At 48.2% G+C, this 22,647-nt stretch overlaps 1 long non-coding RNA gene across 1 annotated transcript in view; it reads left to right on the top strand.

Moving 5' to 3' along the window:
* LOC144170269 (uncharacterized) overlaps positions 1-22,647 on the top strand; it is a 210,431-nt gene that overhangs the window by 144,154 nt on the left and 43,630 nt on the right. The window lies entirely within an intron of this gene.

Here is a 22,647-nt window from a genome sequence, read left to right as displayed (position 1 = left end):
CGCGCCGATGCAACGCAGGCGATGAGGCGCGCCGTAGTGGAGGGCTCCGGATTAATTTTGACCACCTGGGGATCTTTAACGTGCGCCGAAATCTCGTGCACACGGGCGTTTTTGTGTGCGTGCGTGCGTGCGTGCGTGTGCGTGTGTGTGCGTGTGCGTGTGCGTGTGCGTGTGCGTGTGCGTGTGCGTGTGCGTGTGTGTGTGTGTGTGTGTGTGTGTGTGTGTGTGTGTGTGTGTGTGTGTGTGTGTGTGTGTGTGTGTGTGTGTGTGTGTGTGTGTGTGTGTGTGTGTGTGTGTGTGTGTGTGTGTGTGTGTGTGTGTCGAACTAAAAACAATATCGGTTCGGTTACGGTTCGGGTTCGGGTGAAGCAGTACGACTTGCATAAGCAAAGATGCGTTATGCGCCACCCTACCGCTGCACTAGAACCGCATTAAGACCAATGTTACCAGCATGTGTATACAGTTCTGTAACAAATATTTGTGGAAGCGTCGTGGTATATTGTAGTTTGTAAATGAGTCTTCAGCAGTGGGCGCAGGCAAAGCGTTTACCGAAATCGTCTTTGCAGGGTCGAGGCTGACACCCTCAAAGCTCACCATATTTTCGAGAAATTTGCGATCTTCCAACGCAAAGTGAGCCTTTTTTGTTTGTTGGAGAGAGAGATCAACAGAACGTATCTCATCGAACACGGCGTGCAGGTGCTTTATATGTTCGGCAAACGTTCGGCATTAAAGATTGACGTCATCCAGGCAGACCAGACGTGAGGGCCGTTTTAGGAATGAAGGAACGCTTTCCATAATTATTTGAAAGGTCGCAGGTGCAGAGCAGTGGTTGAATGGGAACACGTTGACTTCGCACGAGCCACGGGGACAATAAAGGCAGTCTTCCCACGGTCGCGTTCATCCACTTCGAGCTGCCAATACCTGCTGCATAAGTTGATAGAAGAGGAGCACTTGGCATGACGCAGACAATAAGGGTCACTTGTAACAGGCAGGGGATGACCATATTTTTTTCTGATTTTGTCCTGCCTCCTATAATGGACGCAAAAATGGAAAGCGCCGTCCCTCTTTGCGAGTGAGGCCCACGGGCTCGCTGAGGGCGGCATTACGTAATCCTGTAGCATTTATTTGACCTGGCAACGAATTGCATCTGGCCCTTTCATTGAGACCCTGTATTGATGTAAAGACGAACATGTCTTTCGCCTTCCGCGGTAATATTTTGGTGTTTAGCGACAGCTGTCTGCCTGACCTTCGACACCAAACGAATCAATGATTTTCTGGAATCGGCTCTTTTGCTCGCAGTCATGTTTCGGTTAACCTCAACTTTAATGGCTGATTGGGAAGCAGCTGATGGGTCTTGAGGTGTCCTCTTGATCATGCGCCTTCATGATGACAGGTGAGCTTTAGCAATTTTGCTCGCTAGACGTTGTTCTACCTTACCGAAGTTTCCGGAATTTCCGTTTGGTGATCACGGGGCTCAACAGTACCCCGTGTTAAGCATACTTGCCCGTCACGTAGGAGAGACACATTTCCTTCGGCGATCCCACAGGTGGCGTCACCTTCACTTCTACGGTCCCAAATGTGCTGACTCGTGTCAGCACTGTTGTGGGCTCGTTGCAGACGCGTAACGCCATCCTACGCGGTTCATCTATTTTCAATGGAGCCCTGGGTCAAGAACATGACGAGAAACTCCCTAAGGTTAGAAAAGAACTCAGAGACTGCTTGTGTGTGGGAATGCAACAGATTACACTTTTTTTCAAGATATGCGATCCTCTCTGTGTAATGGGAGGCCCGTCTTGATTATGTCATCGTCTGTTGCGAAAATGTCTTGTCATCAGAAGGATATATGTCTGGCGTGTAATTTTCGCTTTGTAACGGTTGCGGTGGTGTCGGCTCGGGATGGTTTCAGCTGGAACGAGTGCCTGCCTCTTTGCTCCCCGTGAGGCAGTTTTGGGTTCCTTGTTTGTTCCTCTGAGGCGTACTTCCGTGGTTTCATGCAAAGACATGCAATAATGCTAAAGAATTAATAATCGCGCCGTACTCGTGAAGGAAGTCGAACCCGTGGACGAGCTGACTGGAAAATGCACGCAGTAGAACGAAACAGCCAGTGAATGGTGCGCCGCGTATCTGAATTCCGGTGGCTCAAATGTAGATCGGCATTACCAAGTCACCACCAGCCGTACGAATCTGCAGACTATGCTGTGGTATCGTAACCGCTTTCAGTTTAGTTGCTACCTGGCTACTCCGGAAAGACGAATCGCCCCGGGTATCCACAAGAGTGGTGAGAGGGTAATTATCCACAGCAATACAAAATTCGGCCGAAATCATTCCCCGGGTCTGACTGCGCATCGGCGTAGTTGCTTAGGTCAGATCATCAAGGCCGGGTCGTTGAAATCGAGTTGGGTTCTGAATCGGTTCGTGAAGTATGTGGGTGATGTTGACGTCTCTGAGTGCCGGAAGCCCTGACCCGCGGAGGACGTCTTCCTCAATTTTCCCAGCCAGTACTGGAGGACCGGTCACTATTGGTTGTCCTCTAATATAACGGGAGCCAAGGCGATGGGAAGCGTCCAGGCGAGGGTGACCTGGGCTCGCGTCATGACTGCGGCAGTGGCGCATCAAGTCCATGTGCAGCCAGGTACTTTGGGACGTCGTGGGGGCGTTCATTGTAGCGGGTTCGAGAAACAACGCGAGAGAACCCTCGCAGGCCCATCCGGCGATAAGGCCAGTGGCGAAAACGTGTTCGGCTTCGCCGCAGTGATTGCGGTGGGGGCCGGTTGTCCGCTGTGCGCCATATATGGCCGCTTCCCTGGCGTACTGGTCCATTCAGCCCGCGCAGCGCTGATCGAATACTATGGATATTTCGACGTCAACAGATGTTGTAGCTGCGAAGCCATGGGAGCACAAGGTACGGGACAAGTCAGTGTGCGCCATCACACGGGGTGCTCTGCGGAGGTGCGGAGGGCCACACCAGTTGCCGAATCTCGTATGGCGGATATCGTGACGACGCTTGGCTAACAATGTGCAGTTTCTGTAGCTCTAAATCTTCGCGTACAAAGCTGCTCGTTTACGCCACGAATTAACTAGTGCAATTTCCACTCTTCAGGCATCTCTGCTTCGGCTCAACTGACTAATCTTAACGTCTCTTAAACATCTACAGTTGAACACGGATATATCGAACACGGATATATCGAATTATTGTCTATATCGAACAGTGCAAACATCCCCTTGAAAATCCCATGCAAAAGTATAGGGCTCTTGTGCGCGTGTATCGAACTCCTGATCATGGGCAGATTGGATATATCGAATTCAGCGCCGAAGGTGCCCCTTAAAGTTTGCTTGTTCTGATGGGGTGGAGTTGATGATAATGTTGACTCATCGCAGGAGCTGCCTGGCTTGGTGAGACAGAGGCGGCGTCCGCGGCATTATGTTGCTTCGATGGCCTTCAACAGCTGTTTTCACGCTAGCACGAGGGGCAGCTCTATGATAGCTAGAACGCGGATAGTGGTTGGGGGGAAAGAACATAAAGAAGCAAAAGAAATTGACCGGAGGCACTCTTTTTCTGTGATTTAGCTGTTTGGTGGCTCGTGCAAGAGGACCGATGCGGCGTTGTATGTTTGTTTTGTCCAAGGCCTTCATTTCGGAGCATCGAAAGCGGGAATTCGTTGGGTGCAGGCTGCTGAAAAGATGTTGGTTGAAAAGGCGTTCGGAATTCCTCGCAGTAGTTTTGCGGGCGATACACGCATCTACGTTGACGTAAAGGCGAATGCAGCACAACCCGCCCCGGCTATTCCGTAGCGTGCCGGGTGCAAAGCGACTGCATTGCACGCCTCCAGATGGGGGAGGTGTTCAGTTCGAATACAGAAGATAACGCCACTCAGTGCCTGACAACGTTCCCAACCGCCTACTGCAGTCGAGGTTCTGTCAGCGTTATTCCCCTCTGTTGTGGTACAGTGTACAGCGTTGATTTTCTCATTTGTGCGTGTTTGTAATCTTTAAGACAATTTGGCGAACTTTACGACGCAGAATAAAAAACAAGCGAAGCTCGAATACATTTCAGTGATAAATAAAGTGCGGTGGTCATCATGCTGCGGTTCGGATTTTCCGTGCTTTGAGGGTCAAAACGGTAAACTATCACTTTCCATGACTACAGAAAACTCTCAGTGATGTGCGGAGTTGTCAGATAATCTTCAGATAGGCGTATTTGATATATCGAATTATCGATATATCGAATTCTTTCACGATCCCCTTGGAGTTCGATATATCCGTGTTCGACTGTATAAACAAATATAGCTACCGCGTCATGAAGCTTCTGTACACCCATCTGAAAAGTGGGCTCCGCTTTCTTTTCGGTTTTCGTGGCCACTTGCGTAGTGAGCGACTTCCGCTGAAATTAACGGCACAGAATCATAGAAGACACGTATTCCTCGAACCACGACCTCTCGGCATCCCCACGGGTGAAAAAAAGATTCCTGAGCTTCCGCTCGTCGCGCCACTGGTTGAATGCCACCACACTGTTGAAGTTGTCCTGCCAATTATTCTGCGTCGATCATGAAACCCGCCACCGTGAAATGATCTCGGGGTGTGCGGAGCATGGAGACCCAACAGCGGGGTACTTCCGGCTTGATGGCTTGTTTGGATCGCCGTTGAGGTCATCGTGGAACTTGTTGGTATTACAAGGAGCCTGCAGTACTTGGCCGCACTTTGTATGTTGCCACCTCAGAACTGCTCGCGAGCCTGCAACCTTGTGCTTTGCGACATAACTGCTTACACATTCCTTGCCGTGGTGGGAAAGCTGCCGATTCAATTTTAATTTCTGCAATGGTAACTGTGATAGTTAAGGCATGTTTAACGCCAGATTTAATTTTTGATTTTTGATGTACTACTGTAATGGGTAATTAAAAATTGTTCGTTTTAATAATTCTAACTACTATCCTCATCTCCATTTGACATCCTTAAGGTTTCTTTTAAAAGGGTCTAACGGCCGGCAATCATTTAGCGTGGGAGAAAAAAAAAGCCTACAACAGTGCAGTTTCTTTTTATTTTCTTAGTGTATAAATGTAAACAAGCCGAAGTGCATAAAAGCGCACGAAGAGAAAGGGATCCTTCGTTTCCACATCTTCTCCTTCATGCCTTCATTGTTGATCGGCCTATGGAGACAGGGAGGGGGACCCTGTGCTCACAAATAGCCGGCCGGCGCGCTTTTGCAGCAGCCCGAGGGGAGGCACTGCAGGGGAGGTGTGCGTGGATAGAGGGAAGGGCGGAGGCACTGCAGGGGAGGTGTGCGTGGATAGAGGGAAGGGCGGATCCCAAATCGCTCGCCTCTTCTCGGAGACACGCGCATATTCTGTGCTCGCTGCTGCCACATGGGCCGTGAAACGGCTTAATCCTTGCTCGTAATCCCTAATTAATCTCAGCTTCCACGTCGTCATGCAGGCGATGGTCTGGCCTCCTTTGAGAAGCGCTCTTCACGTCTTCTCGTCGTTCGTTGAGCACTTTTTTTGTTTACAGGCCTTTTCTCTGCCGGATCTTATCTGGGACGTTTCACGCGGGGCCGAATGGACAGGGATAAAGCACTGTGTAGCCTTAAGGCGTCGTAGGCGCTGTACTAAACGTAGTGCAGATAGCGTGGTGAGCGTGTAAGTAGGCGAGAAATGGGCCCGAATGACCCGTAATATATTTTTTTTTGCTTTTACAGTTTTCAGAGTGTGAGTGGCTAAACCCTACATAGTCGTGATGTCGGTGCTTCAGTGTGACGGCGCTATGAAAGGAGCTATCACTAAGCCAAACCTACGCAGAACGATTGTAGGCCCTTTCTTACTACCAGCTTACACATCCCTCGTCACGACTCCATGTCCCTCATAACGAGCTCCTGAACACATGGTTTATTTATTTTCTTTGCCTTAATTCCTTTGAGCAACGGGAATGCGTATTCTCAAATGAATGGTTGTGTAAACGTTATGGTCTTTTCTGTGCTCTTTTCTCCACCAAAGGTCCTGCTACGCTCTGTTCACATTTATGCATTATACTTTCCCTCGAAAATGTTTCTTTGGGCTGAGAGAGGGGACGTTTTTTTTTTCTTCTTCCTGGTCACTAGTTTTGTCGGAAGCCCGGCTATGGCCGTGCTCCAGAGTCGTTATGCTCCGACCAACGAAACAATGGCGGAGTTTTGTAGCGGCGAAATACTACGCGTCCCGAGGCCACCGAAAAGGCCCCACAGCCCTTCCGTCCCCGCTACAGCATGGTGGTCATGGGAGGCAAAAAAAAAAATCAATAAATAAAACGCTTCGCGGCCGCTGCATCGGACCTAACAGAGCGCTTCTTATCAACATCGAAGCCTAGCTCATACGTAGCACGATTCACGCTTTTTTGCGCGAGACAGTCTCGATGGAAGCAGTTTACAGCCTGCAGCAGCGAAAATGACACAAGTCCACGATAAGGAAGCTCCGGTGCACGAATTACGAAAGAGCGGAGCGACAGGGGAAAAAAGAGCTGGAGAGGAAGAAAAAGAAGTGCAGGGACGGCGAGAAAGGCCCAGAAGGCGCCCAGCGGTGCGTGCGTGCGCGTGGCCCGTTGCCTGCACTGCCGCGCTTAGGAACAGCAGCGCCTGGGAGCTGATAGACTCCGAGAAAAGAAAGAGGCCGTGCGCGTGGAGGAGGGGAGGGAGGGCGTGCTGTGTAGATGGTCCCTAGACGGCAACAATGAAGTTTCTCTTTTCGAACACCGGCGGCCGCCTGGAGGGCGAGACAGCGGCCCAAGCGCCGGATCCCCGCGTGACGCGCGGTCCTCGTGATCTTTCTTTTCATCGGGGCTGGGTCGTTTATAAGAGCGCTTATTAAAAAACCGGCGCGCCCCCCTGTACGAGGGCCGCCGGCACGTGGAGCTGAAAAGAGGCGCGGGAAAGGAGCAGTGGGGGAAGCAAACAGAGGTACAGATGAGCAGGTTACGAAAGACGCCCACTTATCTGCGCGGTGCACTGTCCATTCTGCGTACGCGATGGCGAGTTCCGCGATGGCGAGGAAGGCGCTGCTCGCACTTGCTGCGCGGCGTCGTTACGGGCAGGATACGATTGACCGGAGCGTCATTTAGTCATTTAGCATGAAGCACGACAGTGGCAACAGGCCCTACGACTTCCGCGTGCCACCCCCGAATGATGACTCGTTTCGTGTACACAGTAGGAGTTAAGTTGTCAACAAAAGGTACATCGCAAAGTACAAACTCGTGGAGAACGGAAAATCTGCGTTGATAGTGGCTACACTTTCAGAAGTTTGACAGCAGAACCTAATCTGGGTACTCTCTTAAATCGAAGGCTCAATAAAGGAAACATTGAACGTGCTCGACGTTTGGGTATAAAATAGAGAAAATCCTGGTTGCGCCCGCCAACAAACGGCGAAAGGCGCAGATATTACGACATTGTGTACACTCCAGACATGCGCATCATCCACAGTTTCCGCATGTGAAAAAAAGTGGCGACCATTTGTAGCAAGGACCAAAAGTCGCTTGTGAAATAAAATCAGATTGAACGGACTCTCCTACAAACTTGAGGCATTTCACAAAATAAGACTAAGTGGAAAACGCATTGAGCCAGATTGTTATAAAATTTGTTGAAAGTAGTTTAAAACTAAATAGTTGGAGCCTTTACGAACATACGTGATCGTTGGTTCGTGACCACAGCCGCAGCTGGTTTAACGCAAATGACGTTCGCAACAGCTGTCCAATCGATGTGTCTGCAGTTATGGTCACTCGCACGGCCGTATGGCTGAAGGATTGCGCAGCAATACTTTAGAAGTTCTAAAATCACCTGTAACCTGCATCGTGTTTGAGTATTTTGTAAAGGAATCATTAATTTTTTTCCACTGTAATTGCAACACAATTATCTAAAATATGCGTAATGAATCGACTGTATTTCTCGACAGTTTTCCGCGCAATGAGAAATAGAAAACGAACGCGGACGCCGCTCTCATACTTAAAACAACAAATTCGCGACGCCGTGATTTTTTAGCTTTTGTTGTACACCATAGCTTCTTCCGAGCTTCGTACTTTTAGTCGTACTTAGTGTCAAAGAATTTTGCGGGTGACGTAGTACAGCGACGGATCCAGTGACCATCTGGGGAAGCGGGAGGAATGTAAGAGGGAGAATATTTAAGTAATCGCCAGGAGAATATGGGAAAGGGCGAGCACTGCAGGCTTTGAAGGGCTAATTAGGAGGACGCATGCAAAAAGTGATCCATTCCCCCTAGCGCTTCCACTGTCTCAAACTACATAAAAGTGAGAGGAAATGGCATATAAATGATACAAATCACACCTCACCACCTCATTTTAATCCGCTGTGGCTCAGTGGCTAAGGCTCTGGGTTTCCGAGCTCGGGGACTACGGTTCGAACGCCGAAGCATCGGCCGTATTTTTTTTAGATGCATAAAATGATAACACTCGTCTGTCCAAATGTCCGCTCATGTTAAATGTTCCAAGATGCTCTAAATTATAACGTAGCTCTACACTGTGGCGCACCTAATAGCCCAGGTGTAGGTTCAGTGAATGAACCCCCCCCCCCCCAACCAACCCCTCCAACCAAAAAAATTAAATTTTTGTTCACCTTCAAACCACTTGCTCCCAGAAGTTATTCAATCGTGACTTTGTCTGAAGCATAATACTAGTTTCTGTGGATCATGCAGTTATGCGTATAATCGAACTGTGTGATGAATCTGTGTGACAGTCGAACCGTGGATCGAGCTATGGGACAGTCGGCCTTGCGCAACTTCAACTAGGGGGCGTATTCGGAAAATTTTCATGTGCATGGCGTTTGAGAAAGAGGAAGGAAGAAGGCGAAAGAAAAGACAGGCAGGTTAACCAGAAAACGACGTTCGGTTGCTACACCTCACTGGGGGAAGAGACATGAAGAGGAAAGAAGAGAGGACTGAGTGTGTGTCTGGGACGTTGCGATGCTACAGGGCGGGGCGAGGGAAAGTGTAAGATTGAAGCCTGCGCCATGCAACAGATTCCCATCGATTTGTGTACGGGTGCCTCGCTGAATTCGGGAGACAACCCAGCTCTTAATGTTGGGTATTATCCCGGTCAGCTATTCCCTGTCCCCCCCCCCCCCCCCCCGCCCCTTTTCTGTTGACTGGCTCAAGATCTCCACCGAGCTTAGTCTGGTTGCCTAAACCTCGGGTTGTGGGCCGCTTCATTTCCCGGAAGGGACTAGTGGGCTTGTGTACATACGACGTGAACGCGTCGAAGTCTGTCGCCAGTGAAGGCGGGAAGCTTGCGTCCTATAAATTGAAAAACGTGGAATATAGCCGTAACCTTCTTCTTCGGGGATAATATAGAAACCTCTGTGCTACACGAAGGGAGTTGGTGGTCCATTGATTGACACGGCATATGGTGCTATCGCCTTGCGAGTAAGGGTCACGTTTGCAAACTTCTGAGTGGAAGCCTGTAGTCCCCGTTCTCACACGAAAAGTGTCACATTCGCTGATTTTTGTAGTTCAACACACAACCTCCGACGGGTAACCATAGAAGCATAAATGCAAACATCATCAGCATATATAAGAAGATTGACTGTCTTTTTTTTTAAAGCGTCGATGCGACTGGTGAGACAAAGGTTGAAAAGCATGGGGTGAAGAACTCCTGTATGAAACACACTACGATTAACAAGATACGGCCACTTTTGGTCCTCCTGGGTTAAAATTACCCCGTTCCTGGCAGTTATGAAGCTCCTAATTATGAAGCTCCGCTGCTGACGTTTAGCTGCCGATTCCTTTGTGCAAACCAAAGAATTTGCGGGGCGACGGTGCTGCCGTTCTCGGCGAGCGCCCATCGACAGTCGAGCCGACACAGAAGAACCACAGCTCCGCTGTTTCAGTAGATTTCACATTGAGTGGAACTGGGTTTACTTTTTCCTCGTTTTTTTATTTTTATCTCGCTCAGTATATACGTTTGGAGCGATGCCTGGCAGAAATGTAGCCTCGTGTACGGCTTGTCCTCCATCGCATCTCCCCCACCTCCTATGCACTCCAGTGCACCCGCTGCGGCTGCCCTAACTCTACCCACACCTTGCCTGGATACTCCTATTCAATCCCCCACCACCTTCTCGCCCTAATATGGAGCGATGGGAGAGTGAGTCGCGCAGTTGCCGGCTCGAAGACTCCCTCATCAGTCATCAAGAAGCCCTCATCAAGAAGCCCTCATCAGTCGGGCGAAGGCAGCGTTGACGGAGTAGGATGGCCCCAACCACCCTTAACATTATCTCACCCCTCTCCTCTTTTCTCGATAAACGTTGTAAACCAACAACAGGACGGCTCAGGCCACTGCATGACGTGGACATTAATAAAGTGCATGGTCGACTTTCTCGACTTAGCCGCACGGAGGGTATGCTGCAGAGGTCGAAATCCAAAGGCGGCGTAGCGTTTCCTGCGTTTTGTGACACCCGGTCCTCAGATCAGAGAAGTCGGAGCGACGGGAGGGGAGGCGGTTTCATAGAAAAAGTAGAAGTGGACCGAAGGTGTTGCTATAACGGCTGTAATAAGCTTCTAGCCTCTTGCGGAGAACTTGCTCTACAACTTGCATGAATTCTGCTTTTAGCACAGCTAAACTATGGCGGCTCCTTCTAGCCACCATAGCTGAACAGAGCGCCTCTTGATTATAGAGCTTTTTTTCTCGCATTAGCCCCATTCGAGCCTAACAATAGGCTAGGGCCTTCCCAGTCCTTCCCAGGCATAACCACGGCCGCTGCCGACGAAGACGCCGTGACCGAGCCGTCAACGAAAACATGCGACGCCTCCCCGTACATTTCACTGATGTAAAATAGCGACAGTTGTCTTAAGACCGAAGACGACATGTGGGATTTTTTACCGATTCCAGACAGGAATCGATAACCGCACCTGTAGATCCCATAGAGGTACTTCTGAGATTTTGGTGACTGCAAATCTGAAGGGCATCAAATGTAGCTGCGCCGAAATACTTCGGGTGTAATTTGAATTCGGCCGGTCCCTGAAAACACTCGACAGTGGATGACACTCATGTCTTGTCACATGTCGGAGGTGCACACGAAGAGGTTCTTGCGCGAGGTAGACTTCTCTAGGGTCCTTATAGGAGGTCGCTCTCACCGGATTCGAATGGTCCTGGCGATGGATTTCAAGAAAGCATACGACTACGTCAGCCGCGAAGCTATCGTTGGGATCCTTGAGTGGCTTAAACTTCGAAGTCGTGTATGCACTTTTGTGAATGCTTTTTTTCGGAACCGCACCTTCTCTGTTCACTTGGGCGGAAAATCTACAGGCCATTTCACCTCGTATCGCGGAGTCCCGCAGGGCTCAGTGCTGGCGCCAATATTTAATATCGCCTTGCTTCCCTTAGCGTGGCAGTTGACGAGCATAGCGGACGCAAAGTACATAATGTACGGCCGATGGCATAACTATGGGGTCTGTACACCCTGACATCGATAAACAATAAAGAGCTCTACAAACGGCGTTGAACACAACCAACTCCTGGTTCGCCAAAGTAGGGCTTAAAGGAGCCATGAAGACAAAATGCAAGTTTATGTTATTCGAAAGATTTCGTGTTTTATAGTGCCCCCAGCGCTTGTCCGAATGCAAACGATGCTTTATTCACTGAGAAATTAATCAATTTAGGTAAAAATTTTGATTTTCCCGTTCAATCGTGCGTTTTCGTGGTCCCAAATGACATCACAGGAACCGACCGCTCTGCAGCCTAGGGTCTCTTGATTCACGCATCCGCCGTACAGGGTGGGGACACGTATGCGCTGGCGCCGCCATTTTGGTCCACTCGCTCGCTGCCGAAACAAGTCATTGTATCAAAACCGCGCTAAAGTTATCGCCGCAACGGGGTTAACTGGCGAAGTTTGGATCATCTTATCTGTTTCGCGTTGCTGGGTCTCGTGGGAAACGAGAACAACGCGTCGTGCACGTTGACCCAACTGCAGCGGCACGGGACCGTTCAAAGGGTGTCTCCACCCTGTACGTTGGCGCTGGCACTGAGGTACTCGCGCATTTGTTTACGTTACTGAACCTAGATGGCGCCACCATACCGTGGCGTGTCGTTTTCTGCCTTTTTTTCGTTCTGGGAGAAAATGGTTTCGTGAAACATAGTGCTCGCTCGACAAATATGTTCACGTAAGACACCGTCGCGTCAATCAATCGGCCAGTGTCGTCTGAGACAACCCCAAAGCCCCGCAGTTCTGTGCAGCTAAACAAGCATAGTGCGCGCATTACCAACAACAGCAGTACGAAGCGGTACTTCTATGTTTACATGTGCTTTCGTAACTTACACTTACCACCATTCTTACGGCTTCAAAAAGAATGTGCCCTAAATTTAAGCGCAAATAGCTCGTTCGGCAAGCTTGTAAGCTCTGCCTAATTTGCGTTTACTTTCGCCGGCCTCCGCCAATCGCAGAACTGGCTCAAATGACATCATAGGTTCTGTTGCGGGAAATGAGCTAGTGGGTCGCATGGCCATTCCCTTTTAAATGCGAATGCATTTATTAGCCGGGGGTTGTCTTGCTCCGTTGGCCGGCGTGCGCCTGCATTCCTCCAGCGCGAGCGCACGTGAGCGCGCGCCTCGTAGTTCTGCCCTCGTCGTCGTCGTCGTCGTAAATGCGAATGCATTTCTTAGTCGGGGGTTCACACAATGCAACGTGAGCATTACGCCTCTCCCTGGTGGTGACGTCACTGCAGTTGCTTCCACGTCATCATCATCGGTTGGAGAAGAAGAAGAAGACAAGTCTGCGAAGCGAAGAGCGCGTAATGCTGAACGCGTTACGCGCTCGGGAAGAGTGGCGAGTGGCTGGTCGAGTACATGCAGACCAGGCACTCTATGCATTGTCTCTCTGCCGGCTTCGACACGTGCCCCACTACCATTCACGGGAGTTGCATTGATATGGTCTTTACGCGAAACTGTGACGCGCGTACGCTTCTCAAAGACCCTTTGACCGTGCACTTTAGCGATCACAAGGCAGTGATTGTGGCCGTCAGGTACAACGATAACACAAACAGGTGCTGATGAATAAATGATTACGTTCACACTCTCGTCATTAATTACGCCATTACTCGCAACACACTCATCGGTGCACCCAATGCATTCGTATTTCTGCACGATTCCCTTCGGGGAGGTGCGGGGAAATTTTTTTTTCCTAATTATGTAGCTTATTTGAGCGAAGTTTACGTTAAAAGTGGTGTCAGTATGATTCTAACGAGGCAATCTTTTGAATGAACCGAACTTGTGTTTTCTCTTCATGACTCTCGAAAGAAAAAATTGGCATATATGTCAAAGGCTAATAACAACGGGCGCCGCCGACTTGGGAACCAGCCTGTCCGGTTGTTTATTGATAAGAAAGCACTACAGCATGTTTTAGGCCTACGAGTGCTCGGTCTCGACATTGCCTAGTCGGGGCCTGCGGCTCCATGGGTGAAGTGGCCAAAGGAAACTGCCGTATACCAATACACCTGATAGTCCGAATAGTAACGAAGGCTGACGGGTCGCGAACCAGAATTGCTCGCCTCCTTGTGCAGTCTGTCTTACAGCTCCACCTCGTGTATCACGCCAATTCTACCATCTCGTGACGAGGGACTGGGATCGCTTAAAAGCCACCAATGGATATGCCATGCAGGCCGTTACTGGACCGGTACCAACTCTGCAGGCTGAGGCCCAACTCAGCACAACTGATGAGCTGGTACATCAACGCCCTTCCGCCCGCACCTGTAAGTTCTGGAACATCGGTGCAGCTGCTGCGCTATCCCGTTACATGGGGTTTGTAGTAGCAGATACAACCTTGAAAGAGTTGGACCTTCCTCTATGGCAGCGTGTACAGCTGACAGAAAATAAACCATTTGGTCGTCTCTGTTGCCCAGTCCCTCGCAAGGCCACGCCACAGGTCTCTGGTCTTTATTGTACAGACACCGACACCGTCATTGCGTATGTAGATGGCAGCGCTAAAAATGGCAAGGTACATACCGCACTGGTTTGCCCCAGCTATCGGAGGTTAACCAAACCTGTCCATATGCGGCCAATGCACTGCCACCCGTATATCTTACCGAATTGGCTGCAATACATTATGGATTGCTCTGAATACTACCTTGTGTCGAGGCGTGGCCGTACTTCACACAAAAAACAGCGCTCAAGACGGGACAGAAGGAAGGAGGCTACACACACAGCGCTACACACACAGGAGGCTACACACACAGCCTCCTTCCTTCTGTCCCGTCTTGAGCGCTGTTTTTTGTGTGAAGTATGAACCAACAGGCCCAAACACTTCCATTGCTTAAGTGGCCGTACTCCCGACTAATCAACCGGACTGATTCAACGCAAGCCATACATGGCATTAGTTCCGTGGCACTGTCATGTGTCAGGGCACCCTCCGAGAGGGGATGCGTCAAAACCCCCAGAAAAGGAAAAAAAACAACAAAGGAATGGCTATTTGAAGTGCGCGCCAGGAGCGCACCAATTAGAGAACACCAGCGCCTAAACCCCGAGGCATCATGGTAAAATATGGCAGCGCACTGGTCATCCAATCAGAGAACGCCGCGCAGGAGACCAGTGGCGTGATGGCCATATATGAACACGGAAGAGGCAAGAAGCCAATGGGAGCGCACCACTAGAGAGCCCAGAGGGGATAAAAGCGGGGCGCACAAAGAGAAGGCAGAGACAAGAAACCGGGAGTCAAGAAACCGAAGAAACCAGGAGGCGGTAGGAGCACGTGCGCTTCAAGGAACGAGCCAGGGGGACGCGGCCAGGCCATCGACCATGCCATCCAAGCCTGGGCGGGAGTGGGCCGACTTCGCATCGTCACCGTCATCCTAGGTGCACCACGAACCTGTGTCTTCGTGGTCCCAGCGGCATTGGTCGGGCACCTGCGGCCAACGTCTACGCTCCATCGACCTTCGTTTCGACGACCCCGAAAGGCTACGTTCGTGCCGAGCCTACCTGGGACCTCCAGCGGCAGTAGGCTACGAGGGTGTAGCCACAGAGGAAACATCAGGATGCGCGGAGCCCACGCCTTACAAGGAACGACCGAGCGCATCGAACGCCGGCACCGAAGAGAGACGAGGACGGCTATCACCGAGTCGCGGCCACGCAACGGGTGCGACACGTCAGCGCCGACGACAGCGGGGTAGGCCAGTCCTAGGGGCATAGTTGTAGGACACAGCTAAGGAGTTGTGGTAGGAAAGACTTTAACTAGGACTTGATGTAAGAAGTGGATTCAAAATAATTGTGTAGAACTTCATTGTAGAGACTTTTGGGTTTAGATTTGAATTACTTTGTTAGAGGTCTGAGTGTTTATAATTTGTGTGTAATTTATTTCTTGAGTGCTTTGCATTAGGGTTTTTGAGTGTGCATTAGATGGGTGTTATGCTAACCTGTCAACGGCTTTCCTGCGTCCATCTCTCTGAGCTGGTTAAGACAACCTCACCATCCGTTCACGTAACAGGCACAATTGACATATTTCTCAGATGCCGTACATCACTTGGCAAGAAGCAGGGTACTGCAGATAACGCATCGAGTGGGTGCCCGTTCATCTGTGCCTGGTAATACGGAGGAAGACTCAGCTAGCCACCCGGGTACCGTCATGCGACCACTAGTACCTTTCCCAGAAGACGCTGCTTGCGGGCACCTGGAACGACACAAGGAAAATCTCCGGCGAACCACACGACCACTCATACCCCCGTGTGGTTCAAACCTCGCTGGTGACTGAACACGCCGAGAGGAGGTTGCGCTGCGGAGAATACGCGTTGGGGTGGCCCTTACGCCGTCCGTGACTGCCTCCTGGCCGTCGCAATACCGCGGCCCATACGGATCCACCTGCCCATTCTGCGACTGTGTCATACAGGACGTGAATGTGCAGCCCCTGCTGTGGACCTACCCGGGATTGCATCAAGTTCGCTTGCGGCACCTTCGTGCAACCGGTCCCCATCCTGGCCGCCCTCCTGACCTACAACGCCGGGTGCATGGACCGTTTCCCCGAGAACTCCCGAACTTCATACATGAAACTAGCTTGTTCGTGTTTCTGTAAATGTATTCATCTATTATGACACAGGGCAAACTTTCGAATTTAAAAAAATCCCAACAGGCCACTAAGTGCAACCATGTTTACTACGGTATAACACAACTTCCATTGCACCCACATTTTAAAATCGTCCCTGCCAGAGAGAACACCTATAATAGAAAAATGTATTACCCTTAAGGATATTATGTCCATTATATGCCCCAACCGGACAGGATTTCTTCGTCATATCACGCGTCTGTTTAACCACTGGCGCTCACTAAAAAATTAGTCATTACTTTCGAAAGAATGGGATGGAACACAGACGTCAACCTGGAACGTTTTTGAACTTGTCAGTCAATTCTCAGACCCGCCGCGGTGGCTCAGTAGCTATGGCGTTGGACTGCTGAGCCCTAGGACGCGGGTTCGATTCCCGGCCGCGGCGGCTGCTTTTCTAATGGAGGCGAAAAGTGAAAACGCCCGTGTGTTCGAGACTTCGGCACACGTTAAAGATCCCCGGGTAGTCAAAATTAATCCTGAGCCCTCCACTAGGCCGGCCTCATCGCCTGTGTAGCGTTGGCGGTTAAACCCCCCAATCAATCAATCAAGTCAATTTTCAGAACGCATGTGCGTGTTTGTCAGCGTGCGCGTCTCCGTCCCGGATATGTAGTGGGCTCCTCCTCCGCAATAACACAATGAGCGGATGAGACACCCCGTCCTGCTCCGCATTCCTCCGGATGGCACGTCACTGCCTCTCACCAGGAGTTCATTTTATGCGTCACTGCGCGCTCTTTTTCCTGCGAGTATCCCATGATTACCCCGCTGTTCCTATATCTCCTCACAAACGGAATGGGGTGTTTTGTGAGGACAGCGGGATGATGACCTCCTTCCCCTTCCGATGAGGAGCGGGACGTGATGGGGATGAATATGAGTGACACATAAATTCGGGACCTTGGGGCTCTGATCAGAACAGCAGCAATTTGCTTTCGAGGCCAAGGGGAAGAGGAAAAAACTTTATTAAAACGCTACTTCAAGCTTGGAGAAGGTCTCGGGCCAGGTTCGCCAAAGCCAACTGCTGGTCTGTCAGCTGGTCCAAGGGTAGCCAATTCCGCCACGTTTAAGGAGGAGGGCGCGGAAAATGTAGGGACTGAATTGCAGCAGATTCCGCTCGCAATGCTTGAAGTATGATGGCTGCCGGTTAGCGATGACCATATTCCAATGGAATTATCGTGCGTCAGCCGCGAGGTTCAGCGGCGTCAGACAACTGAGCACCCGGTGCGGTGTTTGGTTAACGGCCTCTGCGGTGTTTCTGGGTTTCTTCATTTTGGTGATTGATGGAGCCGAAATAAATGGCCTATCCGGAATACATCGATTTTCAGCTTTGGCTCAAGCTATTCTAGATTTAACTTACGAGTTTAATAGAATGGCTTCATTATAAGAATCCTTTATTGATTGTAATTTATTGATTGATTTTGTATAACTAGGTGTGTTACCCTAGCAAAAATTACCAATAAACAAAACCAATAGCCTATTGGGTTATTGACACCAAAAGCTATTGGTATTCAGCCCATAGGTGTATTGGTTTATTGGTCTAAGCCTATTGGTGTATTGGTGCATTGGCCTAGGCCTATTGATATAATGGTGTATTGGTTCAGACCTGCAGGTCTATTGGTTTAGACCGGCAGCCATTTTGGTTTCCAATGGTGTACAGAACATTCCCGCTTGGTAAAAATGTTGCTAGGAGGTCCAAGATGTGGTAGCTTCTGCCAGCAACACTGGATGGAGTTTAAACTCCGAGTTCTTTTTTGCCACTTTATTTGGACCCCTGCCCCTTCATGACGTCTGCGATCTTCATGGCAACAATTTTGCCGACGGCACGGTGGCGGGTGAGGGCTTTTGCTCTGTGTATCGCTCAATAAGATAGTGCTTGAAAAAGCCTGTGAATAAGAAAAAAGCACCGATGGGAACCACAAAAATAGCTAGCTCGAACACTGATACAAATATGCGAAACTCTACAGTGACAACGAACAGCAAATTTGACATTTTAGGCTACGAGTGTCTAGAATCACCCCTAACAAAAACTTTAATTGGCTGCTGTGACTGACTTTTTTCATTCCATGTCCATTTAGATGGACAAGACCTTGCAGCATTTAGTGCAAATATTTCCGACGCTGGAGGGCTTACCAGAGGGGGCTGCATACTTCTCCGGGTCCACAGATGGCTTGGGGTCCCCCTTGGTGCGGTTGGAGGCCGCCCCTGTCACGCTCCTGCCCACGAGGCCTGCAATCGAAAATATACGAACGCAGGCCTCGCGGACAAATACACCATCCTTAAGGCGCGCCACCAGGTGAGCGAAGACCGCCCTAGGTATGGACACACCGTGTCCAAGGCAAACCTGCAAAATTAAGACAGAACATAAAACCAACAATACGACAGCTCAATACTACATTTTAAGCTGCAGCGTGCAGACTTACTCCTGGACAAAGACCTTGACTATATAGCCTGCACCACTGAGATTCATTCTTTGCGCTCAGAATTTCCCAAATTTATGGCTGCGCTGCACTCAGTTTCTGGTCTGCCCTTTACAGCCCTTTTTTGAACTGTAAGCATTATTGGCGAGGTCAGCACCACCTGTGCAGCCTCTCTCCATTAGTCTGTTCCCTAATCTACGATGCTCGCTTCAGAACCTTAATGACACATTTCCAATTATCATCCGTTTTCTGTCTCCTTGGGCTGAACAGTTCCTCAGTAAGGCTAAGGTGCTGTTATTAATAACATCACCTAAACCCCCTTATAAATGCACAACAAACACTTGCAGGTTACCATGCTGTCGCAAAGTTATTGAGCAGTTTGTGATTGCTAGTTATGATCTAACTTTTTTGAAATCGTAAGCCTCCTTCGGTGCAGCGATTGTGCCCACTGTGCATATGGCACACTAGAAGAAAAGTCGTCAAAGTTACTTGTTGTATGTGGGCTAAAATTCTTCAAAATAAAGGAAGAGGTATAATTATGGCTAGAAAATACACATGCAGCGTAAAAGCATGCAGCGATGCAAGAACAAAGTGGTTTCTGGAGCAACTTTTGACTGACATTTGCAATCTATTTTGTGCAAAGTTCCCCGAGGCAATCACTTTGAATGGGCATTGAACTGAATGTGTTGCCTACATTTTGCTATTTAACCAATGATTTAGTCATTTGTTTCACTATTTGGCAGTGACTGAGAGCAACAGAGCAACAGCTTCGCATTTACGGCCCTTAGCGCTGTTACTACGACCTCGGTGCGCTTGTCTTTCCGACTAAGAAGTCCAGATCCTTTGTACAAGTAGAGAGGAAAACGGCACTTTTTCTGTGTGCAAATGTGTATCAGAACATGGCCTATGCATTGTGGAGTTCGACCTGGTAGGATAATTAAGCCCTTCAAGTGATGAATTAATGCAAAGTGCCTGCTTACCTCGTTGTCCACAGCCTCGTAGAGGGGAGTATGGAGGTGCTTAACTCCATATCCTCCCCACCGGCTGCACTGTCTGTAGGTGTCGAAGTTACCGGTGTGGTCGCAGGCTGCGGGACTGTGGCCTTGGGCTGCGGGCCTGCAGTCTCGGGCTGCCGGACTGCGGTTTCGAGCTGCTGCATCGAGGCCACAGTTGTTGGCTTCACAGCCGCATTGGTTGTTTCCGTAGCCCCAGTTGTGGCCCCCGGTATAGGGCCGTGCACAACGCTGGCTTTGCTCCGAGGGGGAACTGCAGCCCGTTGGCCTAAGTTCTTGGCCTGAAGCTCCATCAGGAAACCTTCTGCATATAACACCAAAGATTTGCACGTGTGAGGCCACATCATTGCAAAATATTTTGCCATTTCAGAACGTTTAACGTTTTCAGTTGAGTCCTTGGTGCCTTTATAATGCTTTTACTTGCGCATACACAGCCTAGACGAATTTCCTGCGTGCAGATTTAAGCAACTAGTTACTGTGTCTCCTTAAGTTCTTTATTTTAGTGTCAAAGTTTATAATAAAAAACATATTCGCAAAAGTACAATCGATTACATGCCAGTGTCGAAGATCTTGCTGCAAAGTGCCTTTTGCAGCATTTCTACCTGCGTTCGCAGCTTTTTGTTTTCTGTCTTGAAAGCCTTCACCAACTCGCTCTCGGTTCGTGGCTGGACGTCTTTTAGCAGGTTCAGATGTCGCTTTCGGAATTTTTCTTCCGCTTCCTTTTTCTTTGCCATCTAAGCTGGCTTGTCTACGTAGATAAAACAAATCAAAACAAAGGTTGAACATACATGTCCAGACTGCCTGAAATTATGCTGAAAAAAAGCCTGCGAGTCCAACAAGACTATATTAGTACAACATAACTGCAAAGCTTCGTGCAGCACATTTTCCTGATAATGTAAATGTTGCATTTTCTGTACCTCACGTGCTAACCCGGTAGTAGTATTTAAATGAAAGTAATCCAACAAGCGAACGTCTGACAAAACGACAGGTTGCAACTAAGATCTGCTTCGCGCACATCAGCTGATTGTTTTCTTCTCGCGCAGTGCAACTTCAAATCATCAATAAGAAACGAATTCAGGCGACCTCCTGCTTCATTTTTTACCGCGACCGCGCAGCTTAAGATCGGCAGAAACGAGTGTTAATGAAGTGATGCAGCTGTGCACATGCAATGATCAGAGCACGCAGCCTATATAGAAATCATGGTGTCTATAGGAAATGCTATTAAATGCAGTTTCAAATTCAGTTTATTTTGCATTTCTTACATAGCAAACAATGCAGGGAGAGTGGACAGAAAGCTGATGCTATATCAGCTTGACTGGGTCCCATCCTCCCTTACAAGGCAGTGAGCTAGGGCAGAGTGCAGCTGTTAATGAAATGAAATACACATTGTACAGTAGAGTAACAGATTACGTAACGTTACTGAATAGCAATAATAGAAAACATCAACGACAGGAATGCAGAAAAAACAAGGTAAAAACACTGTTAACTTACATATTTCTAACAAATTACTGCAGTGACACAATTCAGGAGAAAAAAAAAAGAAATCAAGTATGCAAAAAGAAAGAAAAAAATCAAGTAGCCCGAAATATTGAAACATAAAACAACACAATAATGTACGATATACGAATCGTATCATGTTCAAGGAGAAATAATGTGACAGCAGTCTACGACTAAGTGAAATAAAGCTATGAATTGGAAATGAAAACCGAGCAAAAACGCAACAAAATTTGAGCACATACATGTATTCACGTGTCACTACGCTTTTAACCACAATGTTTATGTACAATTCACTGGCAATTTATAAAATAATGCTTTAATTCAATATAGAAATACTGTCTATGTTAACACCTTCCAAAATCATGATATTTAATAGTCGAGCTATACGGTTATCAATGCTATCTAGCCCATGATTGGTTCTAAGAAAGGAACCGACCAAGTGGCTTCATTTCGAAATGTATTTCCTGTATCTAGAACCTTTCTCAGGTTGCATAGTGATAGAAATGCGGTATTATTACTTTTTAAGTTCCTTTTATAACTAGCCAGCACAATAAAATTGTACAATTGTGGGACGGGTACGATATTAAGGGAATTATAATAATCGTGTAATGACATATCGCAGGAAACATCTGCAACATTTCGAAGCGCTTTCTTTAGAATAGAGAATACGTTGTCTATATTATTCTTCGATGTTGTGCCCCAAACCAAACCACAGTCACTGATTTTGGAAGAGAAAAGCGCGTTATAAACCATAAGTTTTGTTTTCATGGGCAAAATATGACGAAATTTGCCCAGAATACCAGAAATCTTTGCCAGACTGCTCGGTACCCGCTTTACTTGCGTATTCCATAGTAAATGCTGGTTAAAAATAACGCCTAAAGTTTTGACTTCCCAAACTACTTCAATCCTATTATTACCAATATGCAGGATAAAATTGTAGCCAACAAGTTTCTGATATGGCGTAAATACAACAGGTTTTGTTTTAATACTATTGATTTGCAAGGAAATAACAGTACTCCAGCGGCTTAGTTTTTCAAGCGTAGTATTTGCACTAAAACACAGTTTTTTGGGGTTGTCAGATTGTACAAAAAGGCTTGTGTCATCGGCGTAAATTATGAAGGAAGTTTGATCTGTTATGTTTACAATATCTTTAATGTTTAAATTAAATGATATTGGTCCAAGTATGCTCCCTTGAGGAACTCCAACAGTCAAAATTTTAAAACTAGAGAAGAAAGTAGCAATTTCAATACTGTTTTCTGTCAGTTAGATACGAATTCAAAAGTTTCAGTGTAACACCACGAAATTCATAATACTCTAATTTTTCTGAGAGGGTGCGGTGGTTTATCGAGTCGAATGCTATTGAGAAGTCGACAAAAATACCCATAATTAGTCTCTTATTGCTTTCAAAGGATTTGATAATGATATCTTTTTGGGTTAATAGGGTGAGCTTTACGGAAACCAAACTTACGTGGGGATAATATGGAATGCTTTTCGCAGAAAGATATTAATCTTGCAGATATGACCTTTTCTAACGCTTTTGAAAATATTGGGGAGCATGGAAATCGGTCTATAATTCGAAAAATTATTTTTGTCGCCAGATTTGTGTATAACTATTACTTTGGCTCGTTTCATCTTTTCTGGGAACACACGGGAGCTTAAATAGAGGGTAAAGATATGG

The sequence above is a fragment of the Haemaphysalis longicornis genome, unplaced genomic scaffold (genome assembly GCF_048455015.1).
Source record: "Haemaphysalis longicornis isolate Haplotype H1 unplaced genomic scaffold, Haemaphysalis longicornis Haplotype H1 scaffold_1, whole genome shotgun sequence".
In the NCBI taxonomy this organism is placed as follows: domain Eukaryota; kingdom Metazoa; phylum Arthropoda; class Arachnida; order Ixodida; family Ixodidae; genus Haemaphysalis; species Haemaphysalis longicornis.
This window is presented reverse-complemented; position numbering and strand designations above follow the sequence as displayed.